The 18,713-nt window shown below is 45.5% G+C and overlaps 1 long non-coding RNA gene across 1 annotated transcript in view; it reads left to right on the plus strand.

Annotated features, from left to right (window-relative positions):
- The window catches only part of LOC112059486 (uncharacterized), a 30,024-nt gene extending 13,346 nt beyond the window's left edge, over positions 1-16,678 (plus strand). The window contains exons 2-3 of the long non-coding RNA XR_010589050.1: positions 14,738-14,849; positions 15,346-16,678. This is a non-coding gene — a long non-coding RNA (uncharacterized LOC112059486). The remainder of the gene's footprint in view (positions 1-14,737; positions 14,850-15,345) is intronic.
- Positions 16,679-18,713: the final 2,035 nt, after the last annotated feature.

Consider the following 18,713-nt stretch of genomic DNA (forward strand, 5'->3'; position numbering starts at 1 on the left):
AATTGCAGTGGTCTAGGTGAGAGATGAGGCCATGGACAATCTGTTTGGCTGCTGGGACAGAAAAGAAATGGGAGACCTACAGAAATGTTGTGGAGGCCACAGCACTGCACTTTAAAGTCCCTGGATTGTGCCAGGCTATCAACGGAAGCAAATTCCAGAACTGACTGGCCTTTTGTGAGATTTATAGCCGTTAAATCAATGGATTGTTCCCTGGAGTGTCCTGGCAGACATCATCCGCCATGATGGACCATGAGTGGAGAAAGGCAATCTCTTGGGACCCAAGCCATGTAGGGTTGGTTGAGTTGAGATGGAGCGGGCTGGCTGGCATATTTGCCCCAACCATAAAGAGAGAGGCAACCATGTGAATGACTCGTGTGCAACCCAAACCTCTTGGCTACTCAGTCCTGGATGAAAGTTCACCCAAGGTTACCACTCTGCAAAGAATTTATGGGAAATGTTTCAATTAAAAAAAACCTGATTTTTGTAATGCTTGCTGTCCATCTCTTCACATCCTGTTAAGCTAAATATTTGCACAGTAGTACTAGTGCAAAGGGAGCTGAGCTAGGAGCTAGTGTATTTCATTTGGGTGTCTGTATATTGTGATCAGCTGCTCCTTCCCCTTCTGTCTGTTTTTCTTAGCAGGGTCAGGACGAGTTTTGCAGTCTGAATGGTTCACTGCAATTCTCTACAGGATATCCTCGTTTTACTTTAATGGGGAGGAAATTAATGAAACATACAGGCCCTGGGGCTTCGAATACTATACATTAATATTATCCCAACTCATTGTGGTATGCGCGCTTTCTCAGACTAAACTTTACACTGGACGGAGGAAGCCATGATCAGATTCAGGTGCCTGTGAAATGTAAGTGGGGGGAGGGGGTAAAAAAATAAAGGAAAAGAACTGCTTGAAGCAGTTTCCTTCCTTTTCAGCCTCTCATCTGTGTGAGAACCAGTGATGGCCAAATGGGATCAGGTCAATACATACCAAACTGAAACAAGCCCTTTAAATATCTGCATGTACTCTGTGACTTTCCTCCTGGTGAAAAACACTGGATTGAGAGCCCTGGAAACGGAATGTTTCTAGATCACCACAGAACAGGTACAGCATGGGCAGTGGCAGCACAAACGGTGACCATTCCCCAACAACCAGGAAGGGGCCCTTCTTTGCGGGATAAGAGAGTATTTCACTCTCCGTGGCCCACTCAGTCCCTTGCCTGTGCTGAGTCTGCTAACAGGATACATTAGTGCCAAATATGGGGTATGCCTGTCTGCTAGGAACTGGCCTTGAGCCCCACCTCACTCCTTTCACAAGCCACCAAACAGCCATCGATGATAGCAACAACTCTCATTTGCTCTGAACCTGGGATCTATAGACAGAAGGCTCTGTAGCCAGGTACCAATCCCCTGACCCATCCAGCCCCACCTCTTTATAGAAACAAATAAGTAAAGAAAAAGAGCCCAGCTTCTAATCACAGTACCTTGTATCCATCATGCTTGCTCTTCAGCAGAGGATCTCAAAGTGCTTTAGGGTCAGTCCCCATGAGGTGGGGTAAGCATTATCCCTAGTTTATAAATGGGGCCAGTGTAGTACAAAGAGTTGACGTGGACTTCCCCAAAGTCACGCAGCAAGTTAATGACAGGACAGGGACCGAGACCTAGGTGTTCTGACTAGGAGTCCTTCTTTTCTAACTATTAAAGTGCACTCCCTCTCCGCTCCGCTGTCCCTTCTTAAACAGGGGCCCTCCGCATATGACTGTCTCCGGCCCGCCGCCCAGTCCTAGCAATGCTGCTTTCAATAATTCTATTTTCTTTCCTTTGTTTGTTTTCCCGCCGACCCCCGGACTTGTAGTGCAGATTGACTCAAGTTACAGCAATTGGCACTATCCTTGCATCACAAGGGAACTGAATCTTTCACATTTTTGGTGGGAATGGAGGGAAAGAGAACTTGCTTGGAGAAACAGACTGCATGGGGGGGGGGGGTGGAGAAAAAGGTCATAACAGTTTAATTCTCTCGGGGGTTAACGGGCATTTGTCTTTCTTCCTTAGAAATATGTTCAAATACCAGAAATTTTCTATGGGCTGAAGAAGGGGGGAAGTAAACCCCCAAACCCTAAATCACAAGGCTCCGTTCATTTGATTTTAAATGTTGCTGAACTGTTCGCCTGGCGGAGAAAACCACAACTTGAATATTACCACATTTCGCAAACTGAAGGCTCTGCCTTGGGATACAGGGACAATTTATTAGTGGAAATATCTTTAATTAATTTGTGCACAAGTTCGTGTTTTTCTTTAATTCTTCTCCCCAGGCTCTTGACCCACAGTAATGAAATCCGAGAGCCCTTTTCAGAAAATGACTTTCTCAGCATTTTTGTTCCTTTTAAAGTTAAGTGTATCGCATAATGACCATGAAATGTTATCCTTTATTAGGAACACACTTTTCACTGAGAGTCTTCAAATAGACTTTATTACCAAGAGCTCTGTGCTAAGCTGCCATCCACTGCCTTCCAGTCAGACAGGCCTGACTTTGAACTCCACACGCTGGTGCCTTGGAGGACATGAGTTCTTCTCTGGTGGCTCTGTGTGGACTGTCTCTCTGTGAAGGAGCTGGGTCACCATTTCACTGGTCTGGCTCTATCTCGAGAGACGACGCAGAAAACGAGGACTTGAGCAATAGTGACCAAAAGTAGCCTGACAAACATTCACAATCCACCCTCAGCTCCAGCCCACTCATGTCACAAGCCTTTTCCTTTGAGCACATACTGTAGAAGAGAGGTGAGGGTTTACTTGTGATTTAGGCAGCAACCTTCCTTGGTCTGGGGATTCTTACAGACAATGCACTCAAACTCTGTAGCCCCTGCGAGTGAGCTGAGCCCCCCTCCCCAGTAGTGAGGTTGAGGATTCCCAGTGTATGCTGTTTTTTGGCCATGGAAGTACAGGCCTCAGTTCTAGCCCCCATAATCGTCTATGCTAAATTTCAATGGGGGCTGTCACAGGCCAGAGAGCTGCCATGGGCCAAGGCCAGAGCAGTGAAGGAGAAGCTTGGGGTTTCGTCCTCCTGTTTTACAAACCGTTGCTGGAGAAGGTCACCCCGGTGAGATTTCCGTATTGTTCTAAAAACTTTGGATTTACATGGTGCCTTTCAGCACAAAGGATCCAAAAATGCTGTACAATGGCCTGGGATATATAGAGATCACTCATGCAGCCACCTCTGGGGTGGCATATGGGAGTGTTAGCAACAGCAGCCCTACACAACAAGGTTGTTTGAGGGGAAATGAGGTCCGTGAGGTAATTGTAGAGAGGTGGACTCTTCCTTACACAAGGCTGAATTTGACTACGTTCTTGGGATTAGCACCCCTGCTCTTGAAAGAGATGTAGTGAGATCTTTAATGACAACAAATGACTAAGACGTTGGATTTGCATCCGGTCTGAAATCTGGCTCCCCCGCAAAAAGCCCAGCATTCTCTAACACAATGTTTGGGGCACTGGTGCAGTGTTGACTCAGAGGAAAGAGTACTGCCTATGGGATAGCCAAGACTGGGTTTTCTTTGGGAGTCTCCCATCCAAATACTGATCAAGCTTGATCCTGATTAGTTTATGAAAGCTAAGGAGATTGCAGTCCACGATGGCACAACTACTGGGTATGGTATAATATGGCCACATAGAAACTATACATGTAGTGGGTATTAGTGAACGGCTCAACTGGAGCACCAAGCTGAATCCACTGCTCCCATGATCCCAGATCTGAGCTTCCCAGTTCAGGCCTGCCTCTCTGAGAGGCAGAGAGATCATCACTCACCTCCCGTTTCTTAGTTTGACGTCTTATCCAAATCGACTCAAACCCATAGTGGAGTCTCACTGCCTCCCTGCCTCAAATCTCCCCCTCACCTAATTTGATATTGTTTATCTCATAGAAATTATTTTTGTTTAAAAAAAAAATATGAAAGGACAGGTTCACAAAAGGGTTAGCCCATTGTTGTGAGGTGGAATATCACCTTGTCCTTGTCCAGTTTTTGCTCTAATTTGGTTAGGCCGCGGCCCAGGCATGTGAACAATTTGCTTTGTTTTTGTTGTTGACGATCGACCACAAGAACATTGGCTGCATGTGCTTTTCGTTTGGTTGCAGTTTAACAGCTGTTCCCATCAAAATAACCCTGTTTCTGCTAGCTTGATTTCTGTTTTAGTTACTGACCCAACTTTCCAGACCAGTAAGCTTCCCCCTCTCTCCCCGACCCCTCCCAATTTTTCTAGCCCCGTTGCTTGTCCACCCCACCATCACCTTCTGACCCTTTGGGTTATTTCAACCTCCTTGATTATACTGGCCCCCAATTGTTATCAAGAAGATTCAGGAAGGAGGATGAAAAAAGGAAACATAATCTTATCTCAGAATAGAAACTATGATAAGGGCCCCCTATCTAGGCACTGCAGTGTCCCTCGTGGTGGGGCCGCAGCAGTTCCTTTGAAAATAATCACCAACTCCATCTCTGCTAAATCACCTTTCACACAGCTCAGGCCTTTGATACAAAGGCCTCTGGCAAAATTAGAGCAGGATTGTGTAGACCCTAGAGAGAGAGCATTAAATGCTCAAGAGATCAGAATTAGGGGGCACCCAGCTGTAATTGCATAGGAGGAACCTCTCTGTTATTTTTGCAGAGGGGAGGACGTGCATGTGTGTGTAGTTGGCCTTGCTTGCTACCAGACAGGCAATGGGTTACAAAGAGGGACATGAGGGGCTAATTAACCAGCCTTTGTGATTTTTAACAATACACACCAGAGGGGTAAATGATGGACAAAATGTGCTGTTGTGCCTGGTGCACAAATACTATTATAGACTGACCTGGGTGAAGCACTGTGCAGGACAATCCTGTAATGGCCAGGGGTGAACAAGACCAAATAGGTGTCCTTTAGTTCTAGTTTCTTTTCTTCTGATGGCCTCTGTTTTCATGGTCAGGAGGCAAGGGGTCAAACCTTTATTTTGTTTAATCTCTGCTGAAGTGAGATTCACAGTCTCATATGCTAATAGTCCCTGCTGGGCACATCACAAAACCAGGGCGCCATTCAAGACAACTGGAAGCCTTTTTTTCATAACTCTACATGGCCTGGAATAGTGGTGGTACAGCGAGGGGGCTGGAAGAGTAGAATGTGCTGTGGAGTCAGGACTGAGGTGCACTGGCTGAGCTGTCTAGGGGTACCCTGGGCTGAAATAGCAGGGCTATGGAAATAGGAGCAAAAGGTTATGATCAAATGTGTTCTGTAAGAGCCCTCACTCTAGGCTGTGATTTTTGTGGGCCCTACTTGAGACACCATAAAGGGGCCTGATTTGCAAAAAAAAAAAAAAAAAAATTGCTATATTATACCTGCCCTCTGAAAATGAGGTCTGGGGACCCAAAAACTGAAGTAGAAAAACTTTGGCCTCAGTATTCAGCTTCCTACTTTCATACTGACCAGGGCTTTATCTCTTTTGGAATTTATCCAAATTGGAGAAATCTCACCAGAACAGTCCATTGTGCAAGTGGTTTAGCTATTTCCATTCAGTCAAATGATCCTTCTACATGATATTTCCTCTTCAACTCCCAGACAGAACCAAGAGACATGTTTTAAAAAAACAACAACCGGACAAACCCTGCTCTTTCTGAACATAAAGTTTGGGGAATTGCTTGGGGCAAGTATGGCGGTGAAGCTGTTACATTTTTGTGAGTTAACTTAAGTGGAGAAACCAGGTTAAGCTCCTTGCAGTCAGCTTTTCTGAATGAAACCTTGTGATCATTAATTAGATCACCCCTGACTAGCTTCTCTCATGTGCTCTCATCATGACATTGTGATACAGAGATGGGGACATGACAGTCTTATGACATCATGTTTCTGGTACCCAGTGATTGAGTGTGGCGTTGACATCAGACCTTTAAGGTAAAAAGTTTCCAAAGTGACAGCCATATGGCTTGGAAGGAACTTGCAGTAATGGGAGACTGGCATAAGAAGCAGCAGATAAACATAAAAACCTTTGTCTTCCTGCTGATCTGGTTTCCAGGACCCTGGCAATTGTGACGAAAGTCCATTGTGAGTGAGCACAGTGAAGTATTGGTCTGTAATATAGCCAGAGTCCATGTGGGATAAGGTGGCCAGTGACTATGGCAGAAATTTTAGAATCACCCCTTCTGCCCAAATTTTTCCAAATACTTAGAATCTGCTCTTTGGGTCTTTTCCGCCCATTCTTCCTCCATGACAGCGTGAATTATGGATGGCGATGCCGGCCTCAACTTTAAATTTCCTGTCTCTTGTTGATTTGTGGGATATTCATACCAGAGAAAAATGCATTGATTTGTGGGGCATTCATACCAGGCTAAACGGTGAAAGTTAAACATAAATCCATTTGACCTTTCATTAGTTTTGATATCATTTTCTTTATTTCTGTAGCTGGCTATAGGATGGATCCAAGCCAAAAACCCCAAATTAAACCCCTCTATATTTTGGGGAAGCTCAGATCTGGATCCCAAAGTCTATAATGGGCTGAACCAAAACTCTGGATGGATCAGAAGACAGTGCCTTTAGTTTTGCTTTGCATTTATAGTTAGACACATTTGCGCCGCCAAAGATCTTACACTCGGATTGATGCAGACAAAAGCAAAACAAGACCTAGAACAAACATTTGACGGGTACATGGGAGAGAGTGAGTGGTTGGTGAGCATCAGTAGGAGAGACACTTTTGTGGAAAGGTTATTTAAACATGTCTCCTTTATTTCAAAAATTCTCACTAAAAAGTGTGCTAGTGCATGGGAGTCCTAAAGTGAAACTGACTAGGAACAGATCAGTTTAGCTTTATTGTCTGGAGAAGAGCGAAGTTGAGGGGGGAGGGAGAGAGGGGAGCAAGCAGCAGAAATAGTGCAAAGTCAATGAGATCTCTAACAACCCCTTTCAGTTCTAATGATCTGCAATATTGTTAGTCACCAGGGGAAGGGAATTTTTCATGGGATATTTAACCCGATAGTGTCCCGTTCATGTTGCACATGCAGGACTGGAACATGTGCTCTGTTTTCAGATGCTTTCTCCAGTGCACCTTTTAAGGAAGGGTTCAAAGGGCGATTGCTCAATCTGTAACCTTCCCGCGCTTCCTGCAGAGCTCTCTCTTAAATTATTTTTTATCAAAAAGGCCCAGAAATGTTGATAGGGGAGATGAGGAGATGGGCACTACCAGGGAGGATAATAAAGAAGAACTGTCACTTCCCTGGCGGTCGCTTGGTTGGCCCTGCTGCTTTCCAAGATAAAGACGCGGCGGCTGGTTTGGGTTCTATATCAAAAGGCTGATTTGTCTGCTTGATTATATATGAAATATAGATTTAAAGCTTAACTTATGTTTCCGAAAGTGAGTCAATAGCAGGGTAGAGCCTGACACATTTGTTACGATCACTAAAGAGCTTTGCTGGGCTTGTTGAAGCTCACAGGGGTTGGAGGGGCTTTAAAAAAGCTGTTTGGATCCAGTATATTAAAATCTGACCTCAGAATGTATTATTGATGAATTATCATGTAATGATTGATAACTGGTTTGGGAGGAAATATTTTCTCTCTTGATTATCCTTCTACCCCTAGGTTTCTGGAGTCACCTCCTGGGAAGGAATTACACCCCCTTTATCCCAGGAGGAACAGGCAAGGGACAATTGCAAACTTCCAAACAGTTGTTGCCCACAAATACCACAATCCAGCAAAGTACATGAATAGTCCCACTGACATCAAGCACAGGGTTAAGTGCTTTGCTGGGTCAGATCTTAGTATTTGTTCCTAGGGGTTGGTGTGCGCAGAGTCACTGTTGACCACCTGGGAAATGGGCAATTAGGAAGCTCAGGGGCATCAGTCTTAAGCAAGTCTCTTTCAGGACCCAAACTCGTGGCACTTGAAGCAAGAAGGGCCACAATGCTTTTCTGTGTGTTGAGCCAGCAGACATGTCTCTGAAAACCATAGTCCTTTAATGATGAGAGGTCTGAAACCAAACCCCAAAACTCCCCAAACACAGGGGATGGTTGAAGGCTGCGCCACCATCTAGATCTGAATTTTGCAAGTGGGCCAAACCAAAAGCCCTCCTGTAAGATCCTCACACCTCCGTGCATTTGGAAATGATAGTGATAAGCTTTAATGTCAGCGTTGGTCCTCCATGCATGCATTGCAACATCAGTTCCAGTGTCTGGCCTAAGAGACGTGGCAGGGGTAAAGAGAAATGGGTTTAATCCTTCCTCCGGGGCCATTCCCAGAAGGTTGTGATAAGGAACTTTTCTTCTGCTCTCACCTTTGGCGTTCTAGAGGGTTCAGTTTTCTCTCCTGTTTTATTCAATATCTGCATGCAGCTAATGGGGAAAAAATGCACAACCCATGGGCTCAAAGGCCAAAAATATGCAGACAGTATTCAGTTTATTCTTCATATCTGACATAAACACCACTGTCACCCAGCTATGACAGGGTCTGGCTGAAACCAGCCCATGAATGAAAGAATTTTGGCTGAAGTAAGATCCAAGCAAGATGGAGATTTTGTGTGTGTAGGTAGAGGGGAAAGAGTTTGAAGAACTTGCCATGCTGTTGAAATCTCCATCAATCAAGGAAGTATGTGCTCATAGTTGTCAGGTTAGCCTGCAGTCAGTCTAGGAGTCCTTCTGGACTCTCTTTGACAAAGGAGTCAGATTTAAGGTTTCTATCCTTATTTTTACGGCCCCAGTGGTTTGGGTTCAGAATGTCTATAGGGCTGTCTTGCACTCCAGAACCTCAACTGCCTGTCACAGCTCTGCTCCCTGGGAACAATGGGACCGTCTGCTTCCAAGATGGAACTTTGTGAGCAGGATGTGAGGCTCTCTTGAGGCTTTGTCATTTACTTGCATAGGAGCTCAGAACAATCACAGAGCTCTCCACCCTCAGGTTCAAATGTCAATCCCATGTCATTGACCTTGCTTTCCTACACAGCAGTTAATAGTCTGTTGTCACCTCAGGAACAAATGCAATCCCACGTACCTCATGGGGTGGAGTGGAGAGGAAATTTGACTGATGTAAGTCACCTTGAATGGCATTTAACTCTTGGGAGTTGCTCAGATATTTCAGTGCTGGACACACGACAAAAACTTGAGCAGAGTAGGATGGAAATAGGAGCTAATGGTAGGTCTGGATTTGAGTTTTGTGAGTGGTCTCCATTTTTATGGTGCCAAAACCCCAGATCCAAACACTCACTGATGCTGGGGTCTTGGAAATCCAGGTCTGATCCAGAGTTTGCAGTCTGAGCCCCTCTGTAGTAAAGGCCACTCACTGGCTCCCTCTCCCCGTCTACCCTGTGCACAAGGTTTTCTGAGGGTGCCTTCATCTCCATCTGTGACACTTTGAATGTCAGACCATACAGAGCCAGGGGTACATCTCATTGCCTCTCTCTCATGGTGCCTGGCAGCACAGTATGGTGATAAAGTTCCAAGTAGAGGAATAGAGGAAGACAACACTTTGCTGGACGCACGGGGGGTCTCGCCATAGCCACCTGCCATAAAAAACTGACGAGAGCATAGCAGTGAGGTCGGTGCAGCAATTTGAACTTGCCAGGAAGTGGTGGCTAGAGCCATCCGTGTCTTGGCCGATAGGTCTCTGGGGCTTGTCTTTCCACAAATGATACACACGCACAAATAAAACCATGTAATCACTCTTTGCAAGAGCTTCACTGCTTCCAGGGGGAAGGAGTGCAAAGTAATTTGATGCCTTCATTATCTTTATAACATGAACCAATTTGTCAGCAAACTACTGTGTGGCCTGATTCGCGGTTGCACGGAGAGCCGGGCTAGGAGAAAGGAGTATTATTTTGCCACTAGTTTAAGCATCGTTCTTTTTAGAGGAATATAAACATCCTGTGTAGAGCTGGCTCATTAGACACTTGCCCAGTGGCGTTATTGTTTTAATTAAATAACTGCCCAGGAGGAGCTGAGTTTCCAGTAATAATAATACTTTGCCCTCCTTATACCACCTTCCCTCTGAGGATCTCCATGTGCTTTACAAACACGAGTGAACGAATCTCATCCCCCATGTGAAATAAATCAGTTATACATTCTCTACAGACAGGGAAACTGAGGCATAAAGAGCTTCAGTGACTAGCCCCAAGGTACCTTGGCTACTGGTTCCTAGTCAGGTTAGGAAGCTCCTGGTCGTCTGTCTTAACCATAAGGCCATAAAGTCAGTGTGAGTCAACTGATAGAGCTCTCACCTCTAAACCCAGCAGGTGCTTCATGGAGATCTACACAGGATGACGAGAGGTCACGTCCACCTGCCTTCATATTCTGTTACTAAGCTAAGCTTTCTAGTTGTCGTGAATCCTGACCCACTTTCCGGAAACCATGGTTGAGTTGTAGGCATAGGTGCTGAAACTAGGGGTGCTGGGGATACAGCAACACCCCCTGGCTTGAAGTGGTTTCCATCATATCCAGGGTTTACAGTTTGGTTCAATAGCTGTCAGCACCCCACTGTACAAATTGTTCCAGCACTCCTAGTTGTGGGTATTGGGGAGGGATTTACAGTTTGTCAGAATTCCCACCCCCTGATCCACCATGACCTAACCTGCATGACGGTAGACAGCTGTAGTTGTGGGGTCAAGTTCCACACCAGGACTCAAGATCTTACACGGTATTGTTCATGAGACGGCTGGAGTACTTAGGGTGACCAGATGTCCCAATTTTATAGGGACAGTCCTGATATTGGGGTCTTTTTCTTATATAGGCTCCTATTACCCCTGACCTCCTGTCCTGATTTTTCACACTTGCTGTCTGCTCACCCTAGAGTACTGCATGGAAGGCATCAAGTCAAGACCCCTTTGTGATTGCCACAAATGCACCAATAAGACAGATCTGTCATGATGTACCATTTTGGGGTATGTGCACACAGCACTGCCCTCTACTGAATGGAATCAAACCTGCTTAACTCTCTAGCATTCTTGCCCTTCAATAGTTGCAGTGTACAAAAAAGATCATACGATTTTTTTACTCGTGATAACTAAGCGAAGAGTCAGTGTTTTTAGAGCAGAAAGTTGTGAGTTCTGTTCCCCACACTATATGGGCTAAAGCAGATGTTTGTGTTCTAAGTATATGCATGGTTGTGTATCAGAGGGCTATGTGTTTGTGAGCAGAGCTTGCCATGTGCCTTGCTGGGTGCAGACACATTCTGACAGCTATGTGTATCCACATCTTCACTTGTTTCATCAGCTCACCTTTGCAAGCTATGAATAAGGACAGGAGATTACTATGGTATGTAAAGTAAGTCTCTTGGCTACACTTCTTCACCCATTTTTTAATGTTCTCTGTGTTATATATATATATTCCTACTGTATTCTCCACTGCATGCATCCGATGAAGTGGGTTTTAGCCCACGAACGCTTATGCCCAAATAAATGTGTTCATCTCTAAGGTGCCACAAGGACTCCTCGTTCTTTTCGCTGCTACAGACTAACACGACTACCACTCTGAAACTTCTTCAGCAGGGACTCTGGCTGCTGAGATGGGATTCACTGAGAACCCAGCTGCAGCCTGACAGCTATGGAGTGCATTGTATGGGATGGCTGTGCTTTTCCTCCTCCCTGTATTGATTAGTTTGACATTTTGGTTTTTATTCCATTCCATGTTTAATGTGCTGCCTAGCATTGCTCAGGCTCTGTTTATTGAAATACTCAGTTAAATCCAGGTACCCTCGTAGCCTGAAACGTGAAATACATAGAGTTTTTCCTCTAAAGTATAGTTTATGCAAATAATTCCCTCTCTGCATCCCTACGCTAGTCAGGCTCTGCATATCTGATTGGGCTTTTAATGACTTTTGGGAATCATTTAAATAGCTAGCTGACTGGCCCAGTTAATAATCAAAGCCGCAGCTCCTGGTAGTAGAAGTGATGGATGGTACAACCAAACTGCCTCTCTGCACCAGTCCCTGGTTATTCCCAAACCCATGTTTGTCCATGGACCAATTTTGCACTTTGCAGAAAATTGCCATGATATTGTCAGATGTCCCCCAGTAGTAACGAGACACACACATTAATACACTGTGCAGACTGCTAGCCTGTTTTCTCTGTGTCTTGTCCTATCTCAGGCTGTGAGGTTATTGGATCATGTAAGTTAAGCAGTGCTGGGACCAGGTGCTGCATCAGAGAGTGTTCAGTAGGTCGTACACTTTCCACTGTATGATAGCCCACTTATGGCGTTTTGGTGCTATGTTGGTGGAAATGCCATTTTTAGATGAGTCACAAGACAGAGGCCCTACCCACTCGTGGTTACTAGTTGATCTCATGGCATCCTTTCACAAGTGTATGTGAACTGGGCGTAATTGGTCCACTGTCTGCCTGAGTCTACAGAGAACCCGAAACAATTACTCTGAGATATGTGAACTCCTCCAGGGACCTCCATAGGGTGTTAACTCCTGGACCCATTGCTCTGTGGGGCACCAGGGACACCAAGACCACCCTTTGTGTGACCAGAGTCAAAGAGTGAAGTGAGCATCCCCCACCCATCAACACTGGCTGCTGGGCTAAGTAAAGAGAAGTCATGTGCTGCCATCCCTGCCTCTCTTGGGGTTACAGGGGACCTCTGCTGCTCCTGAGGGTAAGGAGGCCTTGTTGCCCCTCCTGTGGGTTGGAGAAGACCCTATGTCACTCCCCCTTCCTTTCTAAGAGGGGAGTGCTACAGTGATGTGTTTGTATGAAAACCTATATAGATAAGTCTGTAATACACCATATATGGAGTTCAATTACCCATTGCTGAAATGCAGCTACCTGTAGGCCAGAGTGGGGCAGCCATTTTGCACCAGCATTATTGCCCATTAGTTCAGCGCAGGGAATGAAGCAGGGGACAGCATCTCCAACTGAAACAACAAGGGGAACTTGGGGTGCTAGCTGATAACTACTCAAGTCAGAATTCGGCCACACAGAGAAACCAGGGCTGATGCTTTGGCTCATGCAGAAATTACCGTGCTTCTTTTCATCTGCTGCAGGTGGTTGGGGTTCTGTGTCTCATCTAAAAGCCAATGGAGCCTAAATCCACTGATGTTAGTATTCTCTCCCCTGTCACCCTTCCATCAAACCTATGAACCCTCTAGGTCCAGCCAAAGCCCCTTCCTTTCACCCGTGTGACTCTTCCTCGATGCCAAGATGTAGTTCAGTCCGGGCTGATGTCATTTCCTTTCACTTAGTTGGACGATTTGGGCAGAGTTGCCTAAAACCACAAAACACTGCTTTGAAGTTCTTTCTCTCTCCTATTTTTTCCCTGCATATGAAATGCAGACTCGTGTGCATGTTAATAGATGGCTGCTCCAAGCCAAAGGCTTTTCATGGGAGGTATGTGCGGAAGCAGCCCTGTCTGCCTCCCTCCAGAACTGCTCTTTACTCAACTTTAGCAGTAATATTGTGTGTAATGGTTTCACCAAGCTGTTGTTGTCTGTGTTTCTGAAACACCCTGCTTAATTCACACTCATTGCATTTGAATAGAAAACTTCCTTATCGTTCCAGGGCAAGTGAAGAGAAGCAATACCCAGGGTGTAATTACCATGTTTGTTAAACAGGATCCATTTAAAGCCGTCGAAAGAGCCAACCTCGTCGTCCTTCCAAATTAGTTCTCTCCTTTTAAAGTGAAGGTTAATGCTGCTGAGAGCTGACTGGGAGGCCCCTCGCTGACGGGGAGAGGGTGGTCGCTGGCAAATGTGGTGGTGCTTGTCAACAGCTCCTGTTTTTCTCAGCTCTGCTTTTAAGACCCAGGACAGGGCTTCTCTCCCCGCTTCTCACAGCATCTGAGGGGGTCAATGCTCCTCATTGTGGTCAAGACTTGGAGAGCTGCTCTAGTCACCGTGTGCTGCAAGCCAAAAGAAGTACCCTGAATTTCCCACTTCTGTCATCTTTTGATATGGCCTTCACATCCAGCTCCTCTGCGAGTTTGAGGGAGAAGGGTCACCCCACACATGGGAGTTCACCTCTGGTGGGAAAGCTGTTACCTGGAGCTTGATGAGGACAAGACTTGCTCCCAGTCTACTGCTAGTTCAGCTGTAGATCAAGTCAGGCTGGGAAATTCAGTCTTTGTAAAGATGGTCATTATACCAGGGGCCTCTTTCCCTGGTTGGGGAATGCTGAGAAATGGGAGGCGTCTGGGTTCCTTTATAAACAAGATCTCCCATGCCCATGAGAGCAGAGTGATATTAAGGGGGAGACAATGGAAAATTGCTTTCATCTGACATCCACAGAAACCTATAGTGGTAAAGCTGGGGGGAGGCTTTCGGAGTGGCCTCCATTTTGCTTGTCTGGATGGTTATTGCAGTGTTTGCTTCACTGGTTTTATTTTAATGATGTATTTTGCACCGTTTACTGTTTTATTCAGGTTTGGGTACTGCCCTCATTTGTAGTTACTCCAAGTCTGGATTCTTGTTTGACCTTACCAGCCCAATCATGGTCCCAGTGTTCTTTTAGCCACCACAAGCCCAGGGACTGAAGTCCCCTGTCCATCCCCAGAACAGGTACAGCATGGGCAGCAGCAGGGTGAGCTCTGTCACCTCCCATTGTGACTCTGTATTGACCTAGGTTGCTCACCTGATGGAAGGAGAGGTAAGTTTGTGCCCATTCATTCCTTGTCCTCTCTAGTGAGTCTCCTAACAAGGCTGCTGGTTAGCGCTTGTACCTTGGAAAGAGGGCACTGGTTCACTAGGAAATGGACCAACTCTCATTTCACGTAGTCAATCAAACAGCCTCCTAATGGCTTCTCGAATTGTCTTTCAGTACCACGGGACTGAACATCTCTACAAAGGAGAAGTTTCACATCTGAGATGAAAGTCCAGTGGAGAGGACAGGACCAAGTGATCTCTCTCCGCCCTGGTCACCATAGCAGAAGGTGACGTACTTGTGAAAGTGCATGTGCAAGTTCAAATAAATGTCACGTCTACTGGCAGGTCCAGTAGATCAATTTGGCAGGTCTGTCTCTTTGCAGAGTATAGTAGCATATGTGTATGTCTCTCTCTGATGCTATCATGTCCCAAGCTGTTTTGTAATTTGGTTGACAGATGCAGTCACTATTTATAATTACTTATTTAAGCAACAGTAAAATCAAGTGACTTACTAACTGTATCCAAACTGCTGACCTTAATGTATTTTAAAAGTTCATCGGATATTGAACCTCAAATGACCCATGGATGGATCTGGAATAACAATTTTCCTAATCCTCAAGTCATTATCTTAAAAGGAACGCATTGTTCTCCTAATTAAGTCCATCCACATGCTGTGCATCCTCCATGCAAATGCACTGTGCATAAACTAATTAAAGGAAATATACAGCCACAAGGACTCAAACTGTCTTTTATGCACTTTTTTTTTTTTTTTTTTAATTATAGGGAATCTCCTCCCTCCCCCACAGACATAGGCTGCAGTGAAGAATAATATCCCAACCCGCAACGAAAACCAGTGAGCAGTTGTGGATCAGCGTTTGCAATGGCCAGAACTTTATTATTAATTATTTGGGGTATGTTGTGCCTAGAAGCCCCAGCTGAGATCCGGATCCCTGTGTACATACATGTAGTCCCTGCCCTGAAGAGCTTACAAACTGAACAGATAAAACGGACAAAAGAAGTTATACTGTCCCTGTTCTATGGATGAGGAAGTGAGGCACGGAGGGGTTCGGTGACTTTCCCCAGGTCACACAGGGAAGAAGTATGTGGCAGAGCTGGGAATGGAACTTGGGTACCTTCCTCTCAATTTTAATAACAGGCCCACGAGGCCTTACAAGTCTAGACATAGCAGCAGCAGTGGAGAAATTCCACTACAATACTCACTGGAACCAAACATTGACTAGTTGGTGGGAGAGTGGATGGGCATGGTGGGTTCCTGGTGTCTACTATATCTCATGTTCTGTTTGTGTCGTGCATAGAGAGAAATGGGATTCCCATAAACTGACAATGCCACTGTGACACCCTGGCACCCCCTTATTTACCACTATCCTGTAATTAGGTTATGTTTTGTACAGAGTATGCCTTGTGAGGTCTCATTCTAAAAGTATTGATCTGCTAGACATTAATATCTCATTGGATTGTATGTGCTATCGTCGTATGTGAAGTTATGAAGTTTGGCTATGTATGTGTTACTGAAACATGTGAGGTTGAAAACACCCACAAGCAGCCTTTCAGGTACAACAGTAAAAAGGCCAAACAATGTTAGTGGCTTATTGAGGAAATGCACAGGAGCACAAGGATTACCCTAGGAACTGTGTGCAATAGAAACCTCTCAGAGATAGCTCTACACAATGGGAACCGTTTGACCCAGGTCACGGCAAAAGAGCTTTCCAGCAAGTGGGGAGAAGATATAAAAGAGGGCAATGATACCATGCTGGTACGTCACTCTCCCTACAACACACCTGGAAAACCCTGAGGAACAAAGACTGAACTGGGGGAAGTGATGGTCCCAGGCTAAAGGTATTTCTAGCCTGTGTTATGAAAACCTGGGAAATCCAAGCTGCAAAGCAAAGGCAGCTTGTGCCTTAAGAATCCGCCAGCCTGTTTATCACTCAGGGTGAGAATTTGCTAATTTATCTCCTACCTATCTAGTATGTTAATCTCAGTTTGTGGTTTTGTTTATTTACTAGGTAATCTGCTTTGATCTGTTTGCTATCACTTATAATCACTTAGAATCTATCTTTTTGTAGTTAATAAACTTATTTTGTTTTATTCCAAACCAGTGTGCATTTGACTAAGGTGTCTGGGGAAAATCTCAGCTTGGTTACTACAAGTGTGCATGGTCCTCTTCACATTGAGGGAGAGGCTGACTGGTTATTAAACCCATATACTGGCCAGATTTGACCAGGGCAGGATGGTTCTGCTCTGGGGTCCTAGGCTGGGAGGCTGGTGGTTCGAGCTGCATGTAACTGCAGCTGGGTGTGTCCCTACCTGTGTGAATGCTGGTGAAAGTGCAGGCTTGAAGGGCTTTTCAGCTTGTCACAACAGCACAGTGTGAGAGGGTGCCCAGGCTGGTGGGTCAGAGGGCTCAGAGGTACCCCAGTTCCAGGTGGCACCCTGGGGGGAACCTGTCACAACCATGTTTTAAGGATAATCAAGCCCCCCTCTTATTACCCATTAGGGTGAATTCTGAAATCACCCTCAGGGCAAATGTTCAGCCCTGGCCTCTGTTTTTTGTTTGTTTTTTGTTTTTGCCCCAGCATGGCATATAGGCATAGATTTTAAGGCCAGAAGTGACCATTAGATCATCTGTTCTGATCTCTTCTATATCACAGACCATTAAATTTCATTCATTTACCCCTTTATTGATCCCAGTAACTTGTGTTTGACCAAAGCAGTAAAGTCTTGTGACTGTGCATATGAAAGTAGGCACCCAAATTGAATGCACAGAGGGGTTTATGTGCGCAGAATGTCAGTTGCATGTGCAAAATCTGGTGAACAGAAATGAGTAGAATGTAGCCCAATCCAGTTCCCTTGGAGGCTGGTTCATCGTCCACATGATCCGCAGAGATGATACTGATACTGTGCACGAAACGTATTGAAGACTGACTAAGAAAAAACATCCTACAAAGGAAAGAGATGTTACACGTGCATGACCCTCATAAAACACTCGCCCATAACCTTTCTTCTACACCTGCCACACCAGCACTGGCACCGACATTTCCCCACCAGAGTCACCCACACCCAGAATCCCCTCACTCATGCTATCCACATGCATCATGCACACTGGGCCAAACGTTCAGTCAGCCTCAAGCTGGCCTCCATTTGTCTTTGGCTGTGGCTACTATGAATGACGCTACTATGAATGAGGCACATTGGCATGGGAAGTTGGTGGGCAACCTTTCCCTTTTAGCCTGTAACTTCATTTTGTGCTATTGTTGCTATTAAGCTTATGCTCTTTTCAGCAGCTGAGGCCGTGGATATGTTTCTCCCCCCTATTTTTGCTCCTCTTGGAGCACAGAATCATTCTCTGTCTGAAGAATGGCATTCAGTAATTATTCTCTATGCTATCACCTGAGTGCTGTGGCACCAGCTGCTTCTTGGCCTTCTGGATGGAACCAAGCATAATATCAGTTCAGTATCTGGCATGTCCTCTGTCATAGTGTGGAATGGCCTATACTCGGTGACAGAGAGAGAGGAGACTGTGACAGGTTGTCAGGTGCTAGGATTCTGCACAGAGAGGCAGAGAGATTCTACTGACTCACCATGGCAACCAGATCCAGTGGGTCCTATTAGTTTTAAATCAGGAGTATTAAGAGTTTGAGCCTTTTTTGAAGCTGAGCGCACTATGGGGAGAGGCAAGGGCAGAGAAGTCCTTCAGGGAGACACCCTGGCGACATCTGTTAGGAGCAGGGTGGGAACACTGCCTGCTTACACAAACCTGTTAGATTGAGTCTAGCTACCCTGGTCCAGTTGATATTTCAGCCAGATAATGGGAAGATTTCAACAGCCTCAAGACCGAGGCTTGTGCAGGTCTTCTCCCACTGTCGTCTAATTGTGTATGCCATAGTCATCTATGCTACATCCTGGCTAAATTTTGGGTCCATTAGTTGGACTCACCATCTCATAGACTGAGTCAGCAGCAGCAGTCTCTGAGCACTGGTGTTGGTTAGAACAATCTCTGTGGGGTTCAGTGTGGAGGAGAGATGGGTGTGACTAATGGTGTAACCCCATACAAATCCCAGCAGACGAGCATGATTAAGGCTCTGCAGAGAAGCTGGGAATAGCAAAACTGGGTGAATTGGACACTGCAA

The sequence above is a fragment of the Chrysemys picta genome, chromosome 7 (assembly GCF_011386835.1).
Source record: "Chrysemys picta bellii isolate R12L10 chromosome 7, ASM1138683v2, whole genome shotgun sequence".
Lineage (NCBI taxonomy): Eukaryota > Metazoa > Chordata > Testudines > Emydidae > Chrysemys > Chrysemys picta.